General features: G+C 37.5%; 1 protein-coding gene across 3 annotated transcripts in view; it reads right to left on the reverse strand.

Annotated features, from left to right (window-relative positions):
• Nucleotides 1-15,140, reverse strand: part of CMKLR2 (chemerin chemokine-like receptor 2) — a 59,438-nt gene that overhangs the window by 42,238 nt on the left and 2,060 nt on the right. For all 3 annotated transcript variants that reach the window (XR_016468341.1, XM_090144180.1, XM_090144181.1), the window contains exons 2-4: nucleotides 12,233-12,347; nucleotides 8,388-8,726; nucleotides 5,098-5,227 (exon numbers count right to left, since the gene is read on the reverse strand). The gene's annotated coding sequence lies outside the window, so the exon portion shown is untranslated. The remainder of the gene's footprint in view (nucleotides 1-5,097; nucleotides 5,228-8,387; nucleotides 8,727-12,232; nucleotides 12,348-15,140) is intronic.

Raw genomic sequence — 15,140 nt, forward strand, 5'->3', positions numbered from 1 at the left:
GGGAGAAAGGAGTATAACAAAGGTTGCACACCCATTTCTTTTAGAAGAAAGCAGTTAATAAGTTCTAAGGCAGTATGTGGCTACTGGCAGGAATTTCCAAACGGTGGAAGCAGCTCTGTTAAAATTCTGAGTAGTGACCAATCACTTTTCAATCATTTCTTTACTTTTCAATAGCATTAGACTCAACCTTTGTACTATTAAAAGGAAACAGACTGAGCTTTTTGTAAAAGGTATTTCATGTCTTTAGATTTCTGAATGTCTAATATTTTCATTCTCCCTTTTGTTTTAGCAAATTGTCGTTTCTTAAGTTATTGCCAACGTTTTGCTGTTCTGGGTTGAATTTGGTGCAGGATAAAGTTGGAGTCAGAGTCTGTATTTTCACCTACTAGTTAGTTAATGTTCATACCACACAAGAACACATAAGTGTTCAATATTATCCAGACTTATCTTCAGTATTCTTTCTTTAGATGTTAGAGTTCTATGTTTCTTTTGAAATGTGTTGGTAAGTACAGGTCCTTTTTTTTTTTTTTAAGAGGTTAAGAGATCATACAGTAACAGAAAATAATACAGAACTGAAAATAACTTTTACTTCCAAGTTTACAGACAATTCTGCAACAAAGATTAGGTTAGTATTCATTTTTTCCTGTGCTTTTTCTCCCTCACAGTCCTCCCTTTTTTTCAAAGAATTCCATCTGTGATGCAGAGTTCTTCATCTTTATTTTCTTAGAGATTAGGGTGTGATTAGTGTCATTTGACTTTATCGCTTATGTAGCAATTACACAATAAGCTATTGCTTATGTCTTCATACATCTCTGCATTGTCAAGAACATTTTAAAAGAAGGCCAAGTATCCACATGTGCTTCTAGTGCTTATGTCTTGTTCTGTTGGCTACCGCATCCTTTTCAGCTCTCCTGTGCAGCCAGGGTCAAGTCCTCTGTTTTCCCTTATTTTGTGTAACTTTAGAGCATGTTAGAAAACAAATTTTAATTCACAGAAAAGAATTGGTTAAAAATTCATATTCTTTTTTTTTCTTCATAAGACCCACATTCTTAAAGGGGGAAGAAACACGGATTGTGCTTTTTATATGTCAAAAATGTTTGTCATTAAATCCGACAGCTGTATTTTGGTAAGCCTTCTGTTCCCATCATCTCTTTGAGATTCACAGAACCATTTGTTTTTGCCTGAGATTTTTGTTTTGGGTTGCTTTGCCTTATGTCTAATATTTTGTTCTAACTGGCTTTGTGTTAACTAATGAAATTTTGCAAATGCAGTGCTCAGGGTAACTCACTGTGGCTTCTTTCTTTGAGGCTTGTTTTGAGCTTTGAGAGCTTTTAAAATGATTTCTGTATTTACTTGTTTTTTTGTTTTGTTTTGTTTTTTTTTATACAGTCAATTTACAATTTCCTTTGAAAAGAAACTATATTTTGACTTTCTGCTAATCAGATTAAATAGCTTCTGATGAGAATGGTTTGCGGAAGGTGGTTTAAAACAGAATTCCTTCACAGACTTGTGCTGCCATTGCTTTCTCCAAAGCAGATTGGTACAGTGGTGCAAAAAGGCAAGCTGCGTTAAGCAGCACCAGTGATATCTACTTCAGTAGCTAGGGATGTAAATAAAAGTGCTATAGAAGAGCTGTGCCAGTAATACTGGACAGGGCAGTGCATTTTCCATTGCATTCTTCTAAATCTGTTATGAGCAAAAACTAGATAAATTTCTGTTGGGTAGCTGAATTTACATTCACAGTGTGTAATTGTATTGTCTGTCTTGATATATTTAAATTTACAATGGGGACTTGTTTTCATTTTCTTGTTAGTGTATGGTGGCATGTTGATATCATCAGTTCAAGTTCTTGGTCTGTCCTTGGTAGGAAGATAATGCTGTCTTTCTGCTTTGTAAATATGTTAATTTATCTCAACTTTATAATGGAAAAGAATTGATGTTTTTTAGAAAGCTTGCTTGTGAATCCATTGTCATCATACTGTATGTTTTTTACCAAGTTCTTGAATTATATCTAGAGAGGGGGGAAGGACATAACTTCCAGCTCACGCATACTCCTCTGGAAATTTTATGCGAAGTATTAAAGTTGTGGATTTGTCTTGTCGATCCAAATGGTCAGTCTGTATGTGGATGTGTAAGGACTGGGTGGTGAAATTCAGTCCAGGTTTATAACCTTATGTTTAATTTTGTTTCATGTTTCTAATTCTTCAAAGCAGCCTATCACTCATTACCATTTCTCACATTTGTGCTTTCAAGAGAAGAGCATGTTTTTGTTTCTAAATGATGAATTCTGGAGTATTTACATACTATATGTTGTTGCTTTTTGCTTGATTTTTAAATTTTTGAGTAAATATTCAAACTTAATGCTGATGATATAAGCAAAGGTTACATAAGATCTCAAACTGCTCAAGATTATTTAGTAAACAGTGTATGGAAATATGTCTGTTCTTTTTCAACCTTGTAATCTATCAGCACGCACTAAATGTTTCTTCTGTGATTGCAAAATACATGTCTGTCTATTCTGCTGAAAAAGAATGTTTGAAGAGATGCTAAGTTAAAGGGAAGGAAACATTTTTAGTGATAAAGAGATTTTTGGATATAGCACAAAAGGCCTTCATGATATTCACTGTGTGACATCAAGGCTTTATTCATTCAAATTTAAGCATGCATTAGGCTTTATTTGTTGGCTAGAAACTGTTTCGTTCAAAGATGGATCAACAAATTATTACGTTGAAGTAACTGAGGTTTTTGAAACTTTGGATGTGAGTCCTAATTTCATACAAATTAAATTTCAGATTTACCATATCTGTTCTGTTCAGCAAAGGATAATAGAACATGACTGGAATAAGTTGGCGCTTAAATAAACTTACAGATTACCAGCAGGTTTCCAATAGTTCTGGGAGTCCTGCCTCTAAGCTTCAACTGAAATCTTTAAAGCTTTCTACTGCTTTAGACTGTCAGACTGTTCCAGCTGTGGCACAATATTCATCCACGTGGTTGGTCTGAAATTAGCTGGTGTTAATGCAAAAACCTCCAGTTGCAGAAATATCTGGATCATTCCCTAAATAGGATTTCTTATTCAATGAAGCAGTTATTCCACTATTCAGATTCCAAAAATATTTCTGTTCATTTGATGCAACTGTCTAGTAAAATAAGCCATATGTTTATCATTCTGAAAATGCTTTGCAAATACGGAAAACATCACATTAATGTACCTGTCTCACGTGAAGGACAAAAATGTTTGTATTGTTACAGTTTATCTGCTGCTTCCAATTAGAAATCTAATTTGTTTGCTTTTGTTCAATGGTTTACATATTGGATAACATAAAAATCAAAGTTTGTTTTCTGTCACTCTGCCTTGAGCTGAAATGCTAATTCTTGCTGTATTCTTAACTGGTGTTTTGATAGCATGTATCACAACATAGGCGATTGCACAGATTGGCTGCCAGAGTATGTGCTTCTCCCAGCTGCACAGCTGCCTCAGGCTTACTAACTGTAGCTTTATTTTTGTGACTGCTATGTCAAAACCATCTATTTATAAACCAAATCAGAAAATGCCCTGGAACCATAATTTTTTCTTTCAGGCTTCACTTTCAGTTATCCACAAGCTCAGTATTCCGCATTCATAGACTGGGTTATAAAATTTTATTACTATTTAGACTAAAACTTATTAAAAATCTTGGGATGTCAGTGCCAGTCAAAACATTTAAAAATATTTGTGCTTTCTGCCTACAAGGTGAAATGTAGAGGATGTTGGGATGCACTAACCAGACAACGAAAATGCATGGTTTTTTTCATTTTCCATTTCTATTTGGTTATTATTCTTGACAATGTTTTCTCATGATAAACTAGTCTCGTGCTTGTTTTAAAAGTGGGGAAAGGGAGGTAAGAAGCTTAAAAGCAGTATTTTGAAAATGCTCACTAATTTTGACTTTAGTTTCAAATCAATGTACGCACTCACTTATTCTTAGATGTTTGAATGGTCTGGATGCCAGACTTAGTCTTTGCTTTATTAGGGTCAGGCCATAGGTGACCTGAAACTAATACATAAAAATTGGCATTCAGAATAAATAGAGATCCTTGATAATCTTCAGTTCTTCCAGAATACACCAAAGAAACATAAAATCTCCATTTTTTTCCTATTTCAGATTAAGAAAAAAATAATTGCAGGGGGTGACTTTGGTAGAGTCTGTTTAATATGATGGACTAAGACCTTAATTGCATGAATCAAACTGCATTAACCTCTTGTGGAGTCATAAATTAGTCTGCAGGCAACTACTCTTTTCTCAATGAAACAGTTTTCTAATATGAGAGTGGTCAAGATAAGGAGTGAATGGCCAACAGTCGCCCGCAGGCAAACGATGTTAGGAGCCTACATAGATGACTTGGAAGTGTTTGCTTTACAAAACAATAGTCCTTTCTCACAGATTAATCTTCTATAACTAAGCACTATCTTTAAATATAAATGGCTCTGTGCCATTTTTAGAACACTTGGATTACTTTGTTAAATTATTAACTAGTTTTTATCATTGGGAGGAGAGGTTTTATAGAAATGAGAACAAGATCTTACTCATGAGTTATTTTTAAAATGTGTCAGTGTGAAGACTTGTTCTTGTGACATAAGTGCAGTAGAGCTGCTGTTGTATAGATATTAAAGGAATTACAGAAACTGCAGATAAGGAGAATCCACGTTTGGTCCCTACAATGTTCTTCATGTTCTGATTCTGAAAACAGCTGTTCAGCAGTTCTTGGTAAAGTTTTCTGTTCTTTTTCCTAATTTTTTAGGATCCACCTAGTAGACTGTAACATACTGAAGTAAGAGGAAAGCTGATCTTTGATACTTAACTTACCAGTAAGCATTTTCTGTCCTGATTTCAGACATAAAATGGCAGTAGGCTATAAGTTATCTCCTCTCCTCGAGTTTCTTCTATTTGTTTTAGGGACAGCAGATAGAGAAACACTAAGTTCCTGTTTGGCTTGAAGGCCTGGCAGGAGGAAGGCTCACCTGCAGGGTACTTGCATAGGGGCAGAGAGCTGGTGGATTGCTATGGGTCTTACCTCCCAAGCTCTCCATGATTTCCTTGGCATATATAAACATACCTATTCCCCAGCAATTCCCAAGTCCAAGCAGGGTCAGGTGGAGATGTGTCTCAGTAATGATGGATTCCTGCTTCTGAGTAGCTCAGCATCTGAAGAAACAATCTCATCTAGAGCTGGAACTCCATTCTCCCTGGTAGGAAACCGAAAACAAGACAGGTTGTTTGATTTCAGACTGCAATTAAACAATGTAGGAATATTATCAAAATCCACTTGCAAATTTAATTACTCTTCTACAGAGTAGAACTTATCTGTTATCTTAACTGAAAATACTTTGAAAAAATGGTGTGACAAATGGAAATTGAGGGAATCACTAATTCTCTTCCTCTTATGCCCTAGAACATTACTCCAAATAAATTTCAAAGTCTCTTCCCTTCCAAGCCAGTTTAAATTTTCCTACTCAGATGGTTAATCGCAAGTATTTGCTCAGCAAATATGAATGTCTTGAGGGTGACTTATGAAATCTCTAAAAACTTGCATTATGTGGACATTTCCCCTGGTGTCAGTATGCCCCAAGTTAAAACTTATGATTCAAAAACATAATTCTGTCTTATTGTTCTGTGGTGTACTCCCACCTCTCCTTTTTTGCACTAGGCAAAATCATATTTTTAATGGAAAACTACAAAGTTACAATATTGTAAATGGATATATTCTTGCAGTTTATCTAGTAAAACACTCATCTGACATTGGCAAAGCATACTCAGCAGATGGCTGGGGGAGGCCTAATCCTTTTCCTCCTGGCACATTGTATGCTAATTACTATTTGCCCTGAACAGAGAGCCTTCTGAATATTCAGTTAACTTTCATATATGGACAGAAGTGTTTGTTGGGAAAGGTGGTGGGGAAAATCCCTGTGCACAATTGAAGACAGCTATACTGTAAAAAAAAAAAAATAAAAATAAAAATCTGAGAAATCTATGCTATCTGTAGAGTCAATTGGAAAGGTAACATGGCCTGTTGTCAGAATAATTCAAATCCCACCAGGATTTATGCTGGATGGAAGTTGAGTTTGGCATGATAAATAAGAAGAAATGGCAGCATCTTCCATCAAAACAATGTTGATTTTCAGAGGAACAGCAAAGGATCTCTTGGTATCTCCTTGTGATAGAGCCATCTGAGTTCTTGCTAAATGAGCATTTGGCAGTTCTTGTCTAATTATTTTCACTTCCATTGAAGTTAAAAAAAAAAAAAAAAAAAAAAAAGCTGCTTGACTAATGAGGGAAAAATGTGCAATGAAACCTAAGATGCTCCTGGAGAATTCCCTTTCTTCCATAGCAGTTCAGAGGGGTTATGCTTCTAATACAGTTCCAAAGTCCCCTTTTGCAGGTGCCTCAATTCTAACAGAGACATGAGAGCATGAAGCCAAGGGATGGTGAAGATGAAAGAATACTGTGCTTGTCCTGAAACTTGCAAGAAACAGCAGTTGTGTTCAGGCAGCAGTAAGCCAGCTGGGAGGATTCTGAAGTGAACTGAGGACTGGTGAACTGGCAGAGCTCAGACAGCTGTGATTGGAATCTAGTTGGAGGCCTGTAGCAGCATTCTCCATGAGTCAGTGCTGGGTTCAGTTTTGTTCAGCATCTTCATCAGTTCCCTGGATGAAGGGATTGAGTCCATTTTCAGCTAGTTTGCTGATGATACAAAACTGGGAGAAGTGGCAGATGCAGCAGAAGGCTGTGCTGCCATTCAACAAGACCCGGACTGACTGGGGTGTTGGGCAGAGAGGAACCTGGTGAAGTTCAGCAAAGGCAAGTGTGAAGTCCTGCATCTGAGGCGGAATAACCACACGCATCAATACAGGTTAGGGACTAACCTGCTGGGGAGGAACTCTGCTGGGAAAGACCTGGGTGTTCTAGTGGACAACATGTTGACTGTAAGCCAGCAATAGAACAAAGAGCAATGGGCAGAAACTGGAACATAGGAAGTTCCATACTAATACAAAGAAGAATTTCTTTACTGTTAGCATGACAGCACTGAAACAGGCTGCTCAGAGATGTTGTGGAGACTCCTGGAGATATTCAAAACCCATCTAGATACCTACCTGTGTGACCTACTATAGAGAACCTGCTATAGCAGGGAGGTTGGTCTTGATGACCTTTAGAGGTCCCTTCCAACTCCTGCAATTCTGTGATTCTCTTTACCGTGGACTACCTGGATAACATTTTGACCTATTTTGGCTGATGCACTGATATCTCTGTGCTACATGCGTATGTTAAAATGTGCTTTGCAACAGTGATGGTGAGAGGTCAGCTGGCTGAGTACTTGGCACCTTTTGTCACAGTTCTCTTTCAGAGTATGCTCTTGGGCTAGAACTTTATACCAAGGAAATAAACTTCTTCCTTGAGACATATACCTGAATTTTAGATTTTCCTGTCTCCAAGAAAGTTAAAATTCAAATTAACATTCAATTACATTCAAGACTACAACGTTTTTACATTATTTTGATGATAAGATTTAAGTTATCCCCATGTCTCTCCATACTGGTGATATTTATGAAGAAAAATAAGTCAGAAAGGAAGGTCATCTCAATATTATTTTTTTATGTGTGAGCGATGTCTCTGCTCCGAACTTATGCTATAATCATGACACTGAATAATTGTGTCTGTGCAAACTGATATGGCAGGTTAGACAGTGTTTGTACTACACTTCTATGTGTTTTGTGTTTCGTTTCTACATGTTAAATAGAGCAATATTACTGGAAACTCAGATATGATCAGGTTTTAGATATCCTTCAGTAGTGTTGTAGATCAAAAGCTTTGATATAACTAACAGTACTTCCATATTCAAATTTTGCTTTAGCATGTATTAAATTGTGAAGCAGATATATTTTCTATCTCTAAGCCAGAATCCAGTTGCCACTCTGAATATTAATGAATATTAACCTTCACATCTGAAAATGGTGGTGTAAACATGCAGCCTTTTCACATCAAAGTGACTGGAAAGTCAGGCAAAGATATCAGGATGATCTGGCAGCTTTATGTGAGGCCAGTTTGGATACTGAATTTATGTTGCAGTTGACTGGGCTATAGCTGGAAAGAGGTCTATAAGACTTAGCATGAACTTTATCCTATGCTTTATTTCAAAGGAAATGGAAGGGAATGCGTTTTTGGTTTGGTATATCAAGTAATCCATTAATCCTGCTTACTTAAAGATTCAGCAAATGATCAATGAAGATAGCCTTTTCTCAGAATGAAATGAGTATCACTTTAATGGTTCAAATTAGTAGTTAACTTGAAACTTTACTATTACGCTCGTATCTCTAGTGAGTGAAAAATTCCAAAGCAAAGATTGCTTACCTGGACTTTATAGGTAATAACAACTTGAACTTCTGCTGTTTGCCTCTTTAGTACTGTAAGGTGTCACCTGCTAGAGCTTCTTTGTTGCCTCTTTTCTCTCACATGGCTAGTAGGCTGCATTTCTACTCATAGCAGTATTGGTGGTGAAGTTGTTGGAGACCATTGTTCCTGTGCCACTTTCTGTTGCTTGGAGTCCCGTGAGGTCCATCACCAGAACGGTGATGCATGGAAGCAAGCAGGGCAGCCCAAACTGTGGTAGCAAGCTGGCAGTTATCGTACTGCAACCCTTCAGGGTGTTCTTCTGCAGTTTAAATGCATCACTTCCTCAGTGACATAGTACTGTGAATTAAAAACATGTATTCATAACTACAGAAAACAATAATTTTTATTAATATTTGCCACTATAAAGGTTTCTGTTTCTTAATTTTACTAGGTTGCTTTTAAACCTTTAAAATCTTTATGTAAGTTAGGAAATAGCTTGCGATCAGCTGTCAGTTCTGTGTGCACGCTTCTAGAAATGACTCTGTAAGGATGACTCAAGCTTGGCAGCCCAACAAAAGATGTTCTCTCTGTAAAACAAATAGTTATATCTGAAAATGTGAGACTGTTTCTTCATTGCTCTCTTGGAGGGGAAGAAGAAAAAGAAGAGACTGCTAGGATAGTCATGAATATTTTAAGTTTGAGCTCTACAGTTCAGCTGTATGACAGCTCATATAAACCAAATTACATTTTATACCCTGACTTGGTAAGCACATTAATGCTTCCAGTACAGATGCCAGTTTTGGCTCTGCAACTCGCTACCTCTGCACGTGTGGGATGAAAGAGTTCCAGAAGCCAGCATTTAAATGCCACTGTAAGCTAATTTGTGTGCTTATCTAAGCCCAGACAGAAGGCTGTTGTCATATGGCCACATCTGTAAGAGCTGCTCTGACATTAGGAATTGCTAAATACAACTTCCCTGGTAGCCCAGCAGTGAAGAGGAAGTACTCAGTAAGCTGTGGCCAGCATTTTCCTCTCTAAAAGAAAACAAAATAGAAGTGAAGGCAAATTGAAGGTGGCTGTTGAGGATAGGTCCACAGAGAATTTGAGGTCACATAAAATGTGTTGGCAGCTTTAACCTGTATTTATGCTTGGAAATCAGGGAGAGGCTTCAAGCATGGTAGCTCCTGTACAGTGACCAGTGCAGTTTTATGCTGGTCTGGGCACTGTGCTACAGTGTAGAGTGGGAAAGACGAGGGTAAAACTGTTGGGGCCAAGAAAATAGTGCGATTCTTACCTATTATAAAACAGGTTGTTATTTTGAACTGCGCTGTTGAGTGGCCAATCTTCTAGAGCTGGATTAAAATTGCATGGATTTTTTGTGATTGTTTCTTAGCAAAATAATGCAGAAGAGATTACATAACTCAGTTATGCTTTCATTTTTCAGTATCGTTTCATCTTCTTTTTTAATTACACTGATACTTCATGCCCATGTTAATTCAGCTGTTGTCATTTCCTCCGTAAAAATGGTAGGTGGCATAATATTATGAAAGGCTGTTGTATTGCTTAAAAAGCAGCTAAATCAATAGATGGCTGTGGCTGTTAGATGCAGTTTTCTATAAGAAAACTCAATTTATCAGTTGCCAGAATAAGACAAGAGACATCTTGTGCTCAGCAGGCTCTCTTTGGTAAATGGAAGTTTCATTGATTATGCAGCAGTGTTGGAGAGCAGCATAAATTCTGGGATGGGGACAATTTAATGCAAAAGCAGGAAAGCACTGTCCAGTGGGAAAAACCTTGGTCTGCAGAGGTCAGATTGTATTTCAAACTGTGCAATTAATCTGCTTTGTGTCTTTAGTCATGTTTCCCTACTGTTTTATGCTTTAATCTCTACCATTTGGAATGTATCTATTTAAGAAGTCCTTTTGCACTTCAAGCTCAATATGCAGCATCAGCGTGTAGGAACAGAAATAAAAACTAAGAGTAATTCAGTTTCTGTAAAAAAGCTCTTGATTTTTTGCAGCCATACAATGCAAGTTTCAGGCATGCCTTTGTTGTGAAAAGAGGGTTTGGTCTGAATCCCAATTTATTCAGAATTATGATTCCTTTTGATTTTGGTTCTTGCTCACTAACTTGATAATTGCATTGCTTTTGATTATCAGCAAATTGGTTCCTTTCAGCTAATTTTCTGGAATTGCTTACAATAAGCAAATATTTTCTGCAGCAAGATAATGCAGGAGAAGCTGGAAGATGGTTAAATTTGGAACATTTGTTAGCCATAAGATGTAGATAGAATTTTAGAGAAAAGCAAATTCATGAATTCTCTGTAAGTAGTAGTTTTATTAGTAATCATAGAGGGGGGGGGAAAAAAAAGGATGGATTTCCCCAGTGGGGAGTGGGGGGAGAAGGGATATGCTATAGGAGAACTAGCATTTCTTCTATCATGTATGCTGTGAAGATGCTGCATGCAGGTTACAATAATGCTATTTTAACTTCCACTAAGTCTTCAAAACGTGCTACATTTCCATAATAACAACCCATAATTATGCGTGTTTAAACTTTATGGTTAACCAGTGGGATAAGCAACCCCAGGTAATCATGGGGAGCATATGCATATAAAGAAATAATAAGGTCTTTGAAGGGTGACTAAGTGTAAGTTCATGTGGGTGAAAGGAAGAATGGAAGCTGTGGGATAAAGAGCATAATTTCATATCTTCAAGCGTTGGTTCTTGATGTACCAATCTACATTGTATGGGGCTCTTGTGAGGGTGAGTGTGGAGTATCCGCTATCGTAGTTGTGGGAGCTTGTTTTATTTTGTGTATGTTTTAGAGGTTTGTGACTGAGATCTTGGTCAAGAAAACAGCAGAAAGTTGGAGATACAAGTTCTACGTTAGGAAAGACTGGGGTCTCATTTTCCTGTGTACCAAACTGACAGAATAGAAGTAGTAATCGCCTAGAAAATTCACTGCATTACCATGTTGACAGCTTGAGTCTAGTAAACCAGTAAATATTGGTGGCTTTAGATTATTTTTTTTATCTTTGGGGAAATTGAAAGATCTCTTGTAGCTTTCTTAGGAAGCAGGAATCTGCTGAAGGAATTAACTGCAGAAATTATTTAAAAAAAAAAAAATGCTCACTTGGATCACTGAATAATTTTGTTGTGATGTTACAAATCTGCCATGTTGATATTACGAGACAGTGACTTTGGTAGGTCAGTGCTGAGAATCAGCAAATCTGAGAGACCTTTTCAAAATTTGGAAACCCATGGTTCTGGACCAGTTAGTGGGGGAAAGCCAAAAGATGGTGTTATATAATTGTATATCAAACTTTTAAGAAATTGAGCTTAGAATGCTGGGGCAGGAAGGCTAGGAGAAAGATGGTAATATACCAATCTGGCATGTTATTCACACACACAGAGATATATATATCTCTGCTTACACCATATTCAACACAGTTATTTATATAATTAAAAAAAAATACCCTATAGAAACTCAAATGTAGGGGGCATCCTAAACCTCTAGTGCAATATTTTGGTATCACTTTACACTAGTTTTTCTTATAAACTCATCATAAGATGCTTAGATACTTATTTAGGGTCTCATGAGGAGTCAGTGCCAAATCCTATATATGTCCTCAAATAGGAATCTTTCAGGATAGTACGTTTCATATCTGATGATTCATCCCTATGCCTAATTAGGAAAGGAACAGGGAAACTGGTCCAAGTTTATCTATGGAGAAAAGGCAGAATGCATGATTGGATGTAGCAGTTTCTATTTTTCTCCTATTTCATAGAGCTGCATTTTATGGAAACATTGAGGTGTTCCTCTCCTGACTAACACTGCTGCTATTCAGCATTTTTACCTACCTTTTATAACATAGGATTACAGCAGTGATGGCAGCAACATCAGCACAGGGCTCTGCTGGATGCACGCAGAAAATTGGGCTGTAAAGATTTGTTACTTGAGCAGCACCTGCAAATGCTGGAGAAAGAGTAGGGTTCTTTCAGAATTTTGGGGGAACATTTAAAAAAACAAACAAACACCAAAACTATAGTACTTTTTTAAATGTGTGCCTGTGTCCAGAGAACCAGCTTCCTACTACTAGTAGCTGTAGCTACCATGTTCCTTTTCTTGGTGAGGTTTAGTAGTTCAATCAAGGATTACGCTGGCATGGCCATATGCCTTCCGCCTCTCAAGATAATGTGGCCCTCGCAATTCTGGCCATCTCTGTGCTGAAGATAACATTCTTACTGTTTTCATCTGCAGTTTCATATTTTTACCCATTTCTTCTTGCTATAAGCATTGACATCGTGGACATTTCAACCAGCAGGGGGAATAAGCTGTTAATGCTAGTGCTGGCACAAGAACAAATAGGTTTCTGCTAGGCATGAATAAAATTAGACGGGAAGTAGGAGGATTTACATAGTGATTCAAACACTGAGCTTCTGGAGCAGCTTTCCAGTGGTATTGGAAGGCCAAAACCTCTAGTTACTTTTAAACACAATGTATGAAAGGAATTGCATAATGGAATAGTCAGTGTGGGCTCGACTGAGTAACTCAGGACCCTAGCAGTCCTTTTTTGGCATGTGCAAATGGGTCAAGAAAAGAGTGCTGATACCTTCCCTTTGCAAAGTCACACTGAAGTAGCTGCAATCTGTTTTTTCCAGAACCTACGCTTGTAAATATTTGATCATCTGTGGCAAGTCCTTAGGATATGCACATGGACTGCGTGTACTTATACTTTAACGTACACTTGCTTAAAAATATTTAAGTGAAACTTTCCCTGCCCCATTTTTTCTTTCTTGACACTGTTTTTGCATGATAACACACAAGTGAAAAGAATTAGCAAGGCCCAGGCCTGATGTCACAGCCACGGCTAGAAGTGCTTGCTTATTAAAAGAGCAGCACTTTTTCTGCTGGCAGCTTATATTTTACTTGCTAAGTATATCTGTATTGAAATACATGATAAATGTGTTCTAGATGGCCTCACTGACCAGCATGTTTCTGCTTCTAAATAGTGCAGCCTTTAGAACTAAAATGCTTGCACCAGTGGCAAAAATACCTCACTGCAGTCACTTGCAGTATGCAATCACTTCATGCCGAAGTTTCAATATTGCTAAGGAATCCTAAGAAACAGCTTGTGAAATCCTTTGGTTATGAATGCATGCTCACAAGTGAGTTCAGTCTGAAATGAGTTCAGATTAGTTTATTCAAAATAAATCTTTCCTGCAATCAGAGGTATCTTACTGATGCTAGGTTTTACCTGGATACAAATTGAACTGTAATTAATAAAACCTTGGACTTGTTTGATATTAGTGGCACAGCTGTGTTGTCTCCCTTGCCATATATTGCTAACATACATTTTGTTTTATCATCTTACTCCAATTTACCATTAATATTTCACAGTGTTGAAGGGAGGAGATGAAAACTATATCCTGATTACCATGGATGTTCTAACCTGTGGTGCTGGAACAGATGGTGCTCATAAGTGTTCATTTGTGTAGTACTGTTGTGGAGAAGAATAGCTAGCAGTAACACCAAACAAGCAAAGCGTGGTAAATGAGTGGTAATTCTAATAGAAAAAAAATTGCATTTTTTCTATACTCTATAATAATAAGGTAGTGCTGTGCTGAGTAGAAACTGGAGGGGAAAGCTGCACTTAGAACTCTAAACTACTGAATAAGAGGAGAATGTTCATCCGTTAGAGTACGAGGTTGAAATAAAAACTGCAAAGTGAAGTGCAGTGGAAATGCTGTGCTGCTAGATCTATAGTTTAGAAAGTGATGCTTTAGAAGAATCTAGAGCAAAAAGCGTTTCCTGAATCTCTTCTTTGTTTGTTGCATTAGTGCAATGTATATGCTGTTTTTCTCGGTTGCTGAAGTGTTTCACTTAGTTTCATTACATACAGTAAAATCAGAATGCTGGGTTGCTGCTGTGATGGAGGGATGCACAGCGAGACATGGACATCTTTTATGTAAAGAGGGGGAAAAAACCAAAACAGCTTTTCTGATGGAAATATTTTCCTTCACACTGATGACTGAGGAGTTATTTGAGAATAGCTGAATATTGAGGATTAGTGCGTGATGCATTATTTTAAAAAGGTTATACTAATGCATTGCATTGTTCATTATAATTCCCAGGTTTCTTCTAAGTATAAATTATTCATATTATATCTGATATTTTTATATGTGCTGTAGTATATTTTATGAAAGTAATTAAATATGAGTTGCGTGAAGTTTCAGTGCAGCTTTGTTTTAGCTTTTATTCCCCTGCTGAGAAACAGGCTACCGCCTTCTTTGGAGTGCACATTAGAGGTTGTGCAGATTAGCTCTGCACCAGCTAATGAAGTTCTACTGTTCCTCAGTGTCCCTGTGTGCTTGATATCCTCCTCCTGCCCAAGACTCTTAGATTTGTGTTATTTACAGCACTGGCAGACTTATGTGCTACTGCAAATCAAAAGAAAATGTCTGTGCAACACAGGGCACAGCAGGACCTTGGCCTGTGGCTGAGCCTACTAATACTGCAGTAGTATCAGTAAGTTGTAACCATGCTTGACTACTGCGCTCACTTGTCAGCAGAGCTCAGCAATGGATGCTTCTGCTCTGCTGCCTGGTTGCTGTGGTACATGCCCTTTGGTCACCCAAGACTAGTCTTGAGCTATCCAGGTGGTGCCCTGGTTATTACAAAGGTAACCTGGGTTAGTTCTGTGCTTGGAAACTCCTAGTTAAGTTGAATATTCAATGTTCCATTCTGATACTTGATTCTGCAATGATC

Source organism: Phasianus colchicus, chromosome 7, assembly GCF_987193195.1.
Source record: "Phasianus colchicus chromosome 7, bPhaCol1.hap1.1, whole genome shotgun sequence".
NCBI classification, from domain to species: Eukaryota; Metazoa; Chordata; class Aves; order Galliformes; family Phasianidae; genus Phasianus; species Phasianus colchicus.